Below are 14069 nucleotides of genomic sequence, written 5' to 3'. Positions count from 1 at the left end.
GATAATACTGGATGGACAACTGAGGCCATAACCTATTTAAGGTGTTTTCAGTACTTAATCTACAAACTATTCGGTATACAATCAAACCTGTGTTAAAGACCACCACTGAACAGAGACCACCTGGCTCTAAGTACCACATGTTTTGTTTCCCATTTTGACATTTACAGTGTATTTCAACCTGTGAACAAAGACAACCTCCCAATAAAGACCACATTTTGGCTCTCCCAAGGGTGGTCTTTATAGACAGGTTTGACCGTATTTCATTTCCGTATAGCTTTGAAAATAATGATAAATAGCTGTCTTCCCCTGTAGAAACCAAAATAGGTCTAAACTCAGCGAAACAATTTCTAAAGGATTTGTTGCATACTGCTACATTCATTCAGTAAAATGTTTACTCATTAAACATATTGTAATAACCTAATTTATTTCACGTACAGTTTGTAAGTAGATATATTTCCCAACTTTTTCATGCAAATTATGTACAACTACCATCATGAAAATAAAATAAAGTTATTCTATGACGTGCTTTAAAGAGCATAGTACTGGGACTTTTCAACCCGAAGTAAATGTATTGTGACTGGTTGTGATGTCATGACACGTGTTCGCAGCGTGATATACCAGTTAAATTGAACTCCTTGAAAAATTTGCTGAAGTCTGAACACAAATTAGTATCACATGACCGCATACTGAAGTTATAAGATTTACTGCTGTATTGATACATCTGCGGATATCTCGAAATTGTATTTTTGTACTTGTCGCATGAATAATTATTGAGGCCTGCTCAACCCGGGGCTTGAGGGCTTGAATGGTAGCTTGCAGCTGCTTTGTTTTGTTGACATGGTATGCTGTTATAGCAAATATTAAAGCAGCTACAATTACCAATTTAACCGGTTAAATTATTTTGACTTCATGGTCTTGCATTCAGGTTTCAGCACCATTTTAACCACCGCTGTGACTGATAACAATCAGTAAATAAGGCTATTTATTCCAACAAGAACGCAGTATGCATATAACCGTAGACAAGGAAACAGGACTTGCACTTTCCTGTAAATACTATATTTACTAAAACTGCTTACTATTTATAGTACTTGCCAAATAGATTCTAAAACTATCAATTTCTAAATTCAATATCTAGACTCCTGTCTGGATGTATATAGATTTGTTGAAAACATACGCGTAAATTATTGGACACAGTAATTTATAGATATACTTATTCTAAAAAAAACAACATATCATATAGTTTGTTGAAATCCATGGTCCTGACTAAAACATAGTACAGAAGGTTCATTGAAAGGAAAGGTTTCCCCGGGACCTAATTTTGAAGGAATTGTTTGTTAAATACATTACTATGTTTTCAAATAAACAAATTTAACACCACTTTGTTACTGTACTTGTTTTGTTTTTTTTTACGATATTTGGAAACAAACCTTTAATCGTTCTAATTATGTGTAGTTGATTCCAGTTATGACCGCCCCTCTCACATCAGTTAAAATATAAGACCACCGCCTCTGGGGCGACCAAGAAGACAATACCATCCGTTCTATGAATATCTTAATATTGATTACGCATAATGATGGGAGAATCAAAATAAATCATATAACAAAAAACACTTTGTTATTGTACAGGTATGTTATAAACCCAAAGAATTGTATATTATTTATTACATGTTTTTCAATCTATGAGTGAAATATTTGAACGGAATATATTTGGTATATTTCACATTCTAAATCATGGCTCGATTTGATTTCCAGTTAAACAAAGAAGAAAATCAAGCTCTATATATTCTGCGATAAACAACGGTTGACGCGCGGACCGGTAAGAGAGCATTATGACGTTAATTTTGACGTCATATTGCCGCATGACGTTCGATATATTACTCCTCGCGTAAACGAAGTCCAGTATAATATCTATCAAAATATATCAATGAGCATGTCAGAATGAAAACAATCAAGACCTTCTTGTTATATATCGTTTAATTTACCAGGGTTCATCGTTCAGATGCTTCAGTATTTAACCACACGGGCTATCGCCCTCGTGGTTCAATTCCTACGCATCTGAACTCTGACCCGTGGTAAATCAGACGATAAACAACTCGAAGGCCTTGATTATTTGCTAAGTGGTCAATATGAAATATATAAATTATTAAAATGGGTTTAAATTTCGTTAAATCAAGATATGATTTTATATATATATATATATATATATATATTGCATGTAAACATATAGTATATTTCAATCGTGTGCAAAAAGTCTTATAATTTCATTACACCAGTCTTGTATCCGATGTTCACTTGGTGAAAAAAGTTATTTCGATTACACTGAATATCCTCTCCATATACAATAAATCTTCGTTCACTGACAGATCATTTAAGAGGTAAATAAGTAAGTAAATAAGGAAGAAATGTTTTCACTCGTCGGGTTATTTTGTTTAATTTCGGTTACGTGTATACTAAAGATAGAAAACTCTCAAAGGGTATTACCTAGGTACAGGTATTTATTTATAAGCTATTTATGTACGTATAAGCGATATATGAGTCATACTTCATACAGTGAATCTGTTTATGTTCTTTATTCACGCATTTTAAACATGTCTTTATTTGTACTTAAAGTTGTTGTAAACATTATTTCGCAAAATTCAATAACATTGATGTAATGATGGGTTTCCATGCAATATTTTCACCATTTTTCACATTGTATTTGGATTTTACTCAAAATTGCACAGAATGTTTGTTAAACGACGTTCAGTTGGACGTGGGAAAATATACCACCTGCATTTTTAAAGGACTATTTAGGTATGTTTTTAATCTAAAGTCTACATATGAATACGAAACAGTTACTGTAAAATATCATTTCAATAAACATGTACGCAGACAACAATTTAATAGCAATGGATTTGTATTAATTTTCATCTTTAAAAGTTATTGAATGCAGTGTAACATACAGTGTTTTACTTTGTACAAATTATATTATGTGCATATTTTGATGTCATAGATATATATATTTAAATGGAAGGCACCATGTATGAAAAGGTATCAACGTTATAAGTTCTATTATCCAAACTAGTTATGAAGCATATCTTTGCAAAAATATTTGAGCCGCGCCATGAGAAAAGCAACATAGTGGCTTTGCGCCCAGCATGGATCCAGACGAGCATGCGCATCCGCGCAGTCTGGTTAGGATCCATGCTGTTCGCTAACCGTTTCTCTAATTACAGTAGGCTTTAAAAGCGAACAGCATGGATCCTGACCAAACAGCGCGGATGCGCAGGCTGGTCTGGATCCATGATGGTCGCAAACCCACTATGTTTTTTTTCTCATAGCGCGGCTCATTTTTAAGGATACAATAACTGTATCAATGTATCAATGTAAACGTAAATGAATTATGCACGTCGATCGAAACCGGGGGTTTCTCAATATAGTCTGAAATCAGATGCGCAGGAACTGAACTAAAATGTTTTTAATATACCTAACTAAAATGCGATATTTTTTTCAATGTGATTTATATAAAGACAGGGATGTAATATTTTAAGTAAAATGTATCTATACATCTAACAAATGTAAAGTCATGATGTGTGTATCGTTTCGCAAGGAAATGTATGTCCTTACCAGTGAAATCTGTATATTTTCGCAAACTAACGTAATACAAAATTTATATTCAGATAACAAATCGTACGATTGTGCCCGAATATGATTTTTTTTCTGAGCTGACTTTTTATCAAACTATTGTCATCGACCTTTGAGATGATAGGTCAATAAATACTCTGTAAGACTTTTTCATGCTTTGTGTTACTAAATCATGTTCTAATATCCATTATTATTCAATTTATAAATATTCATTATTCAGATATAAAATCAGTTTGATTAACTTAAGAAACAAATCGCGACTTAGTTCTTCGGAATCATTGGTTTCAACTCATTTAGATTTGATGATTGAATACTGCTTAAGCCGGTGCTAGGGGCGTAGGCAGTGTTGCATTTTCCATTACTGCTCATGAACAGACTCAATCAAACCGAGTCTGCAATTTTCACTGTTTGCTTTGTTCTCGGTGCTTCCGAGGGATCTACTTTTCAGATTTTATGTACATTGAACTTCACAACAGCGTGTGTTAAGTGCTGTGTTGAGGCCGTAAAAAGTCGCCCCGACTTCATCTCAGTGTTGTTATACTTTCTGGTCATTCGGGATCACTGATTTCTACTCATTTAGATTTGAAGATTGAATACTGCTAAAGCCGGTGCTAGGGGGCGTGGGCAGTGTTGCATTTTCCATTACTGCTCGTGAAGAGACTCAATCAAACCGAGTCTGCAATTTTCACTGTTTGCTTTGTTCTCGGTGCTTTCGAGGGATATACTTTTCAGATTTTATATACTTCACAACAGCGGGTGTTAAGTGTTGTGTGGCGGCCATAAAAAGTCGCCCCGACTTCATCTCAGTGTTGTTATATTTTCTGGGCCTTCGGGATCATTGATTTCAACTAATTTAGATTTGAAGATTGAATACTGCTTAAGCCGGTGCTAGGGGGCGTGGGCAGTGTTGCATTTTCCATTACTGCTTATGAACAGACTCAATCAAACCGAGTCTGCAATTTTCACTGTTTGCTTTGTTCTCGATGCTTCCGAGGGATCTACTTTTCGGATTTTTAGTACTGTTCAATTGAGTATAAAAAGTGTACGTGTTTAAGTGTTTATGGATGCGTATTTCAAACGCGCCCATGTATTACACACCAAAATGGAAACTGTTAAACCGCTATATTTATATCATATAAAAACAGTTTTGTTTGGTCTTCCTTTAACATTGTTTACACTGATTCAATTTTGCATACTTTGACGTTTTTTAACAATACGCTTTTCAACTTACGGCAACTATTAGAACAGCAGACAAACTAGCATGAATCATCATGAAAGTGTCTTATGACTAATGTCCAGTGTAATCTAAAGCAATGGCGCCGCCACGTCTGTAAACAATCGCACACCCAAGCAAACATTGTGATATTTGTAGAACCGTTTTGGAAAGGCCAACTAACTTCGGTAGAACCATTTGTTTCATTTCATCAAATGCACTTGACTGCTTTAGAGTACAAAGTGGTATAGGAAAATACTTATGTCCACCTTCCATTCACTTTCACTAAGGAAAAGACCGCGGTTTAGTAGTTCACATTTAGGTATGAAACATATGGGCGTGTTAAGTTTGTACAGGTTGGCAGTCTTCACACACACTTTAAACAAAAACCGTGTATTTCGTAACAAACATTAATTTCTAAACCACGATGATGTAGTATAGTTTATTACTATGTACTACTACTTGAAATTATTCAGTCTATTGTTTCATATCTTGGGAGTTATACTTCTCTTAAACCATGCAGTGGCTGTTTAGAAGGACAAACGTTCTAATGTCGTGTCACAATGCACTTTTCTCATTGGTCACATCCGGTAACATAAACATTTACCATAATTGTAAGCGACCTCTAGATTGTTCCGCCTTAACGTAACGCCATAGCAATGGTACATAGGTTTATCGTTTCTAATGCGGTAGTCTGACCAAATATCAATGTACTTTGCTGACTTTGAAACCTATGTAAAATGTACATTTATGAACATTTTGTCCATAGTCATGCGACAGACAAGCACAGTATATCATCTAGGTTAGATAAAAGTCGCCACACTGTAAAAAAAGAACATTAAACATTTCAAGCATTTCTGCTATCAAATACAGCATTACATAATTATTCAATTTAGATCTATAATCGTGCAGTTCACGCAAAAACATGTTAAGGTAATACCGCAATGATTTTCAAATATCTTAAACATTACTAAAACTTGTCAAACGTTTAAACAATAGTATTTGTAATGCCATACAGAAATTTCAATAAAACAAATTTAAGCAATCATACATACTTTATTCATTATAAGACATAATCCGTGTGCTTCTAAAGTCACAAAAATATATAACGTTAATATATTTTAAAATTCTAATACAAAAGCAAATAATAAAACTTGCAATAACACAATCGTTTTGGCAAAATTAGACAGAAATGTTATCTTAAGAGCATAGCTTTTAGAAAAGTAAGTATCTACAAATTGAATTTATATAATAAAATAATGTATCTCTGACATGTAAAAACACCCCCTCAAAACTGAAATTCAGTAATGAAACATACGCAGTTGCTCAGTTCTGTTCATCAGTCAAAAAGTATATTTGAAAAGATCAATGTACAATAAAATGTGAACTATATACATAAATAAATGTAAGTTTTTTATTGATTCGTCAATTTGCGGCCGCTTCTAAATGATGTGAATAAAAGTATATAATATTGAATATTTCAATTAGCTGTAGTTCTGACATTTTCTTAACAATATACTTTTCCAAATGAGTAAATAACATGTGCTTGTAGTAATTTGAAAGGTATGTGAAAAAGTCTAGGTACTATGCTAGAAGATAAAGTAAATGCCTGTGTCATTCAGTTTACAGCTGTATGCAACCTGGCGGTACAAATAAAATCTCTCTGAAATATCCTTACAAGTATACTTTAAGGGGATATTTTTTCTTTACCGTTTTATCTACCTTTCTTTGATTTTTTGTTAACAATTAGAAAAGGTCTGCAAATGAGGCATTTCTCCCGTGGACAAGTTTAAAATTGCCAAAAAAGGCATTTTCAGTCGGACGAATTTTACATCTACACGACATGCTTCCTCTTTTTTATGACACTATTTTATTAAAAGTTTGTCTTTGTTTGAAAACAGAATAGAAAGTTTACAATTTGTGATATGTTGTTTAAGAATCATTCCTTTTCATACAAATTATTCGTTAGGTAAATTTCTTTAGTATTTCTTAAAATATTGTAATTTTGAGAAGCTCTACATAGCCCAATTGTTTTGCCATCAGATTACTAGAAATTCAGAAAGGGCGATAAAAGTTTACACGTTGCTGGCTGAACATGATCAAATTATTTTTATGAACTCTAATGTCCTAGTGATGACGTCATAACAGTTTGCTCCGGCTTTCATGGTTGACTGATTCGAGTGTTCCATATCCGGAAATTATCTTCAAGAAATGTATTATCTTAAGTTTCTACTAAGGTTTGCAAGGTTCGGCCATATTTCAAGATTTATAAGCCGGGCTATAACTGGTATACAATCTGGAATAGCAACTTAGTTATTGCACATCTTAAAACTGCCAATGTAACAACTGCTTTGTTCTGAAAAATAATCGTGACCCAAAACTTACAAATCTCTTCATCAGTATTTTCTATTTCCGTCAAAAATTGCCAAAGTTTTTATATATTTATTTTACTCTCAAATGCAAATACACACTCAGTCTTTCCATTCTTTTATAATAAATCAGTCATATCTTTAGTAATTCACTTATCAATAAGTTTATTTTTACCCATGGATCTATGGTTATTTTGTCGTAAAAACAAGAGCACCGCCTTGCAGGTGTAGACGCTCATCTGTTTTTTGTTTTTTGTCTCTGTATAATATTTTCTAAGTCCAAAAGGGGCCATAGATCTTGCAAAAAAGGAAGTTTTAAAGCAATAACTTTGATAGTTTAAGAGAAACGCTGACACAAAACTTAATGAAGAAATCTGATTTTCTAATTCCAAAAGAGGCCATAACTCTTGCAAAAAGCAATGTAGAATTACGGTCTTTGCTATGCAGAGTAAGCTTTTAATGGCAAATACATGCTCTTAGTTTTAAAAGCGCTCGCGGTAGTTTTTTCGGACGAGTCGGTATTAACCCCAACGAATTGGTTGTTCCTAATCCCCGTACCGTACCCGTACCGTACATCCGTTTTCGTGAACTATCGTTTTTTTCTGAGAATAGCGGAAACCTACATCTATAACATCATAATACTTCAGAAACACGTAAAAATCCGCTTATTAAGAAATCTGCCGTTTGATAATTTGATATATCTATATTTAATGATTTATTAAATATAAAAATATAAACGACCGCAAAATATATTTCTAACAGACTTCAGCTTCCGTACATTTCCGCCATTATCCGTACAAAACAGATTGTTCCCGAATATGAATAAACACTGAAAATAATTTCCGTAGCATTTGTTGAGAAGCCTTTAACCTACACCCTTCAAACTTGGTAGAATGATTGGCCAAATGGAGTAGATAACCTCTGTTGCTTTTTCAAGATCAGTAGGTTAAAGGTTAAGGATGCAGCAGCCGGAAGGATTCCTCTCTGTTTCTTTCTTTAAAAATACAGAAGAAACAGTTTCTCCCGTCACGCGTTAAGCCAGTTTACTCCAGATGTTCCACAGGTGAGCGACCTAGGACCATTTGGTCCTCTTGTTAACTATATCTGCCTTAATCAAAGGACAAAAACAGAATACTGTCAAGAGTTTGGCTGAATATATGTCCTTGTTTGAAATAAAAATTGATTACGTATTACCAACCTGCGTTCTATAAATGCCTGCCACACCCCACCTCGTTCTAAGTCTATGTAAGCCAAATTTAATATGGCGACAAAGAAATTTTCTTTTTGGTTTAGATTAGGTAGACATAAGCAAATACATGTGCAGAGTTTGATTTAGTTCTGTTATGTTAAACTCGATAAAATAGCAGAAATACCAACTTAGGATCGACAAAAATATAAATAACTATTGTTGTTGTTTTTTTACAAAATCAATTTCTTTTGATTTCTCTGAGCATGTTTCCACTAGAAATATTGTTTTCTGTTATAACAATGCTTAGATTTCAAATTTATGCTAGTTATTGTACTTTACTGAAATAAATGGTACGAGTATGGACATTTTGAAAAATGTTCAAAATAGCATCATATCTGGGAGCAAATAAAACTGAAACAGTGCAGGTGACCTAGTATTTTTATTTCATTTTTCAATACATTATAACATGATCTTATAATACAGGACATTTCATCAAAATCTATTATTGTGAAAAAAATCACGAAACCACCGCGAGCGTCTTTAAAGCAATAGCTTTGACCGTTAAGGAGAAAAAGCGCAAAACTTAACCAAGAAATCTGATATTTGCTAAGTCCAAAAGGGCCATGATTCTTGCAAAAAGCAGGATGGAGTTATGTTACTTGCTGTACAAAGTCAGCTTTTGATGGTAAACAAGTGTTGCAAGTTTTAAAGCAATATCTTTGATGTTTTTTAGGAAAGCTGACCTAAACACAATACTTAACCAGGCAACGCCAACGCCGACGCCGATCAAGTGATGACAGTAACTAATCTTTATTTTCTTTAAAAAAAATCAGATGAGCTAATGACACAGTTTTCGTTTTTTCTTTTAAAAATTGAATTGTTAATCTTAATATTGTATACAAATATAGGTTAAGAAACATTTTATAAGGTCACTGGGATATACTTCATCAATTTAGATTAAGGCAACATGTAACATGACTCAGTGTTGTTATGTTTACTTGTCATTTGGGATCATGAAGGGGTCTCTTTTTTATTCTAACAAATTCGCGTAAGCCGATGCCAAGGGGCGAGAAATATCTTGCACGTTTCATTACCTCTTATGAACAAACTCAATCAAACCTGTTTGGTTGCTTTCTATGCTTCCAAAGGATCTTCTTAATATACAGATTTTATTAATTCTTCAAGTGTTTTGTGGCGGCTCATACTTGAACTCAATGTTGTATTTATTTTTCTGGTCCTTTGCGATCATGGAGTCCATTCAATTTAACGTAACAAAATTCCACTTAAGCTGGTGCTGGGGGCGTGAAAAGTGTTGCATAGCCAAGTCAAGCCGAATCTGCTATTATTTTGCTTGGATGTAAGGATTAGTTTTGGATTTTATTGATTAGCGATTGAATTATCAACAATGCTAAACACCCATGAAGCCTGTCTACGTTCTGAAAATACAGATTACATGCAACACATTATGAATGAGTTAATCTTTACATTTACTGAAAGAAATATTAGCAGGTATGAAAGTGTCCGAGTGTATTATGATATACCATTCCGAAAGCGTTATAGTAGCATAGCCTCTCACAAACATTTATTATTCCTGTTCATTAACCTATAACATTTTTGTAGTGGCAAAATATTTAACACAATTCAAGGGAAAGCAGGCAATTTCATGGACGCCCCTTTAAACAAACATCTGTGTGTATTTCATAAATGTCTTATGAACAAATCTACGTAAATCAAGCGCTCTATATGAATTGCAATGGTCAATATTTGTCAATAGATAAAAGGCAATAATTTGATTTTCGCCCCTTAAGCCATATTCCAATAACAGTGGATGCAAGTTTATGATAAATCAAATGACAATATATATATTTTTTTGTAAAATATTTTATATAAAAATAAACGTAAGATCAATATTTTATGAGTGGGGATATTTTGTCAACAAAATCAAATCATCAAATTTTCAATATAAGATTAGGTAATTCATTATTGATTTAGATGCATGTTTTTGTTTACGAAATACTGAAAGCTATTGGCGGGACAACCGGAAAAGCAAATATACAGATTAGCTAACGAAGAAAACCCACTTCCCGGTTTTACTCGAAGGAAAACTATTGCAAAACGAGACATTCCTTCGAATACAACATTATACTGACTCGGTGTTCCTACCAGTTTAGTTTTATGACTTAAGCGGAATTATTCTAGTCACTTCGAGAAATAACTTTACGGTACTCACAATAAAATTAGGTCGTTCATTTTTTATTTAGATGCATGTTTTTGTTTACGAAATACTGAAAGCTATTGGCGTGACAACCGGAAAAGCAAATATACAGATTAGCTTACGCAGAAAACCCATTTCCCGGTTTGACTCGAAGGAAAACTATTGCAAAACGAGACATTCCTTCGAATACAACATTATACTGACTCGGTGTTCCTACCAGCTAAGTTTTAGGACTTAAGCGGAATTATTCTAGTCACTTCGAGAAATAACTTTACGATACTCAGAATCAAAATTTATCAGGTAACACTGAAATACTCGCCGACATTTACGACCCACCCGCTTTTCTCTGACTCAGAAATAAACAATAAATTGGTAATTTCTTCCCTTAAACATATGAAATATTGTGTGCGAATTTAACTGTAGAATGAAGTGTATGTCGACTAGAACTGATGATTATAAAAAATCTAAACAAACTTTAATATAGCTGCGCCAACAATGATTTATTTCAAAATTTATTTATCATCGCTCTATATTTGAAAAGATTTTAGTTTTTATTTTGTAATGGATAATCACATATCTCTGATTTTAATACGTAATACTTCTCGTTGTACGGACCCATTTTGTTGAAATTGATAGAATGTTTCTATGAATAGATTTATGAAACATAATTACATTAACTTCATGTTCGCATGGATGGAAACGTGGTATTATGATATGAAGGACGTTGATTCACTCCTCGATAAGTTAAATAGTATATTTGATTTCCAATGATTGTTGAAGCTTGTATGGATCGAATTTTCTTTAATTCGTTATAACAAATTTAAAAGATACATTAGTAACTGTTTGCAAAAGTCATAAGACTGACCCTAATTCCATTATTCAAAACCTCTGTTTTGACTGGTTACAATATATACGATTCCTAAAGTCTGTTTTAAGACAGACCTTTTGGGATATCATGGTAGCGAGTTGTTTTGGAACATGTTTAAGGACAAACGGAAAATGTGGCTCTCACAAATTAGTTCAGAACAAACATTTATATAACATGGTCGGCAAAGGTGATCCTATGGTATAAATGGTATATTGAAACACTCAGTCATATCTTAACCATTGTAGAACATTTTTGAATTTACCACACTATTCCGAGTCCCGAGTTTAAGGACGCTAGGACAAAATATGTTAAGGTTGACTTTGTCAAGGGATAATAATTGTAAGAATAAAGAATTTTGGTTTTTGAATATGTTTAATGTTTACAGCAAATGCTTTTTAAATATTCAGTGGGCATAATTTTGTATGCTTATCTGCAAAATATTGAGTATATAGGTTGCTGCCATGTTGGAAATGCTGAATCGTTTAGAGCATGGTGCTTTTAACAAATATACGCACGAAATTGCGCTGACTGAAACAAGTGCAACATAAAAGAACTGTACTAAACAATGATGCAGAAAATATGGAAAACTTGAGGGGGAGACTGTGGTTGTGTGAGACATGTTTGATACAAGAAGGATGTTGTAGGTTTTTGCATAAAAGATTTCAAGAATTTCGTCATAAACAATTTTTCAGATAACAGACAAATAGCATCATTTGCTTATTACATGATAGAACTATATCGTTAAACGTAAGTTCATTTGTGCCTGAAATCATTCGTTCTCCGCTTCTGTGTCATTTAAAGAAGTTATCAGTGACTTGCGTATTACAAGTCAAGATCGGTGCGTAACGCAGGTTAGGTTACAAGTGATCGCCCAGTATGGCAAAAACACACTAGTCAACTTTGACCGCAGATCCACCCAATTACCCGAAGGCTTGCCAGTCCCAATACATACTAGCGCAAAATCTGCATTTCAATAAAAACGTGATCACATAGAGTAATCGTAAGTTCATTCTTCAATTTAGGGAATGGGTAAAGGTACGGGTTAGTTTATTATTTTATTTCAGGTTTTCGGTCTGACAGGCCCTCTGATAAGCGGACCATCGCACTTCTGGTCCTTCGGTCTTCTGACCACGGAGCGCTGTAATCTTACTGTCCGCTACTGCCCTAGCTCCATGTAGGCATTGGGCTTTGTATTCCATATTCTTTATCTTAAGCGATACTGTTCTACAAAAGAACTAAAAGATGTTAAACGAAAATACCAAAAAAAAAAAATGCGTCCAAGGATCAGTCTCCAGTTGATAGATATCAGAAGTGCTATCGTTCAAAAGTTTCTGAAAGATGAAAACGCATCCCCCTTCTTCGACAGATCTAAGTCATTTTTCCTCTTTCAAGGGCTGAAAAAGATGCTGGCTGGTCGCAACTATTTATCGAATACAGCACTTTTGTGTGGCAATTTTAGTTACTTAAGGTGGAATGCGCCTATTTTGAAGTTATCGGGTTTCGTTTCGAAATTTTGATTAATATAAAATTCAGCATATTCCTCATAGACTGCGAATTGTACTTTTTTGATATTTCTGTAACTTTTTTCTCTGCAAACCTTCAAAAACGACCATTGACGTCCATTTTTGATGAACCGCGATTCCACGTCTGTCAGACGATTTTTGTAAATCGTTCTTTTCACTCTGCAAAAATCGATTTGCTTGCTACTCATAATATTTTCATTTAAAAATGTCTTTAAAATGGTGTATAATTTATGGAGATCATTTTAACGTAAACGTCGATATTTACGTTAACGTTACGTCAGAGCGACAAATATGACGTTGAGTTTCGAATAAAAATTTTACTTCAATCTTGTCTCGTGTAAAATCCAAACGATAGAATTTGAGAAAAAAACTAACATGATGATGAAAATTTTATTTTCTATCGATTGAAGGAATAAAATAATAGGGTCACCGAATTCATTTTCGCGTAAAATTACATTACGCTACCCCTACCCCAAAATCACAAGATAGCGCAATTGAGTATTTTTTGCAGTATATCCTCTTTTCTTCCATAAATCTACCATTTTATTTTTCTAAGTACAATTAAATCATAATACTCTTTAAAACTCTGCTATCTTCGGCGAAATCATTTCAGTGTAGAACTCAGATTTTAATGTTTAGATTAATATTGCCCTGAATTACATTACTCTATCCCTATCCCAGATTTAAAAAATAATGCGTAACTCAATGGATTTTCTTATGTCTTGGGATAAAGACAAACACATTTTGAGTTCTTTACAACTGTGCAATAATTTCATTTGACATTATGATTGAAATGATTTATTTCGCAAGTTAATGGTAATACGTGAACAGTCCTGTATCGATGCACATTTACAAAAATAAATAAGAAAACGATAGAATATAATTAAAATCTTTTATTTGAATTATCTCAACCTTTTAATTTTAACAATTTCCTGTACAGAATTCCATCACAAGCCGCTATTTCCGTTACGTATTATCTGAGCGTAAAACTGGATACATAAAGAAAATGAAATTTTATGCATGTAATAGCATAGAGACAAACAAATAGAATACAACTTCAGAAAATTTA

The 14069-nt window shown here is 33.5% G+C and overlaps 1 protein-coding gene across 1 annotated transcript in view; it reads left to right on the top strand.

Annotated features, from left to right (window-relative positions):
• Positions 1 to 2594: 2594 nt before the first annotated feature.
• The window catches only part of LOC123524172 (uncharacterized), a 28466-nt gene continuing 16991 nt past the window's right edge, over positions 2595 to 14069 (top strand). Inside the window, exon 1 of the mRNA XM_045302152.2 lies at positions 2595 to 2792. The gene's annotated coding sequence lies outside the window, so the exon portion shown is untranslated. The remainder of the gene's footprint in view (positions 2793 to 14069) is intronic.

The sequence above is a fragment of the Mercenaria mercenaria genome, chromosome 3 (genome assembly GCF_021730395.1).
Source record: "Mercenaria mercenaria strain notata chromosome 3, MADL_Memer_1, whole genome shotgun sequence".
NCBI lineage: Eukaryota > Metazoa > Mollusca > Bivalvia > Venerida > Veneridae > Mercenaria > Mercenaria mercenaria.
The sequence above is the reverse complement of the archived record's forward strand: the minus strand, read 5'-3'. Positions and strand labels throughout refer to the sequence as shown.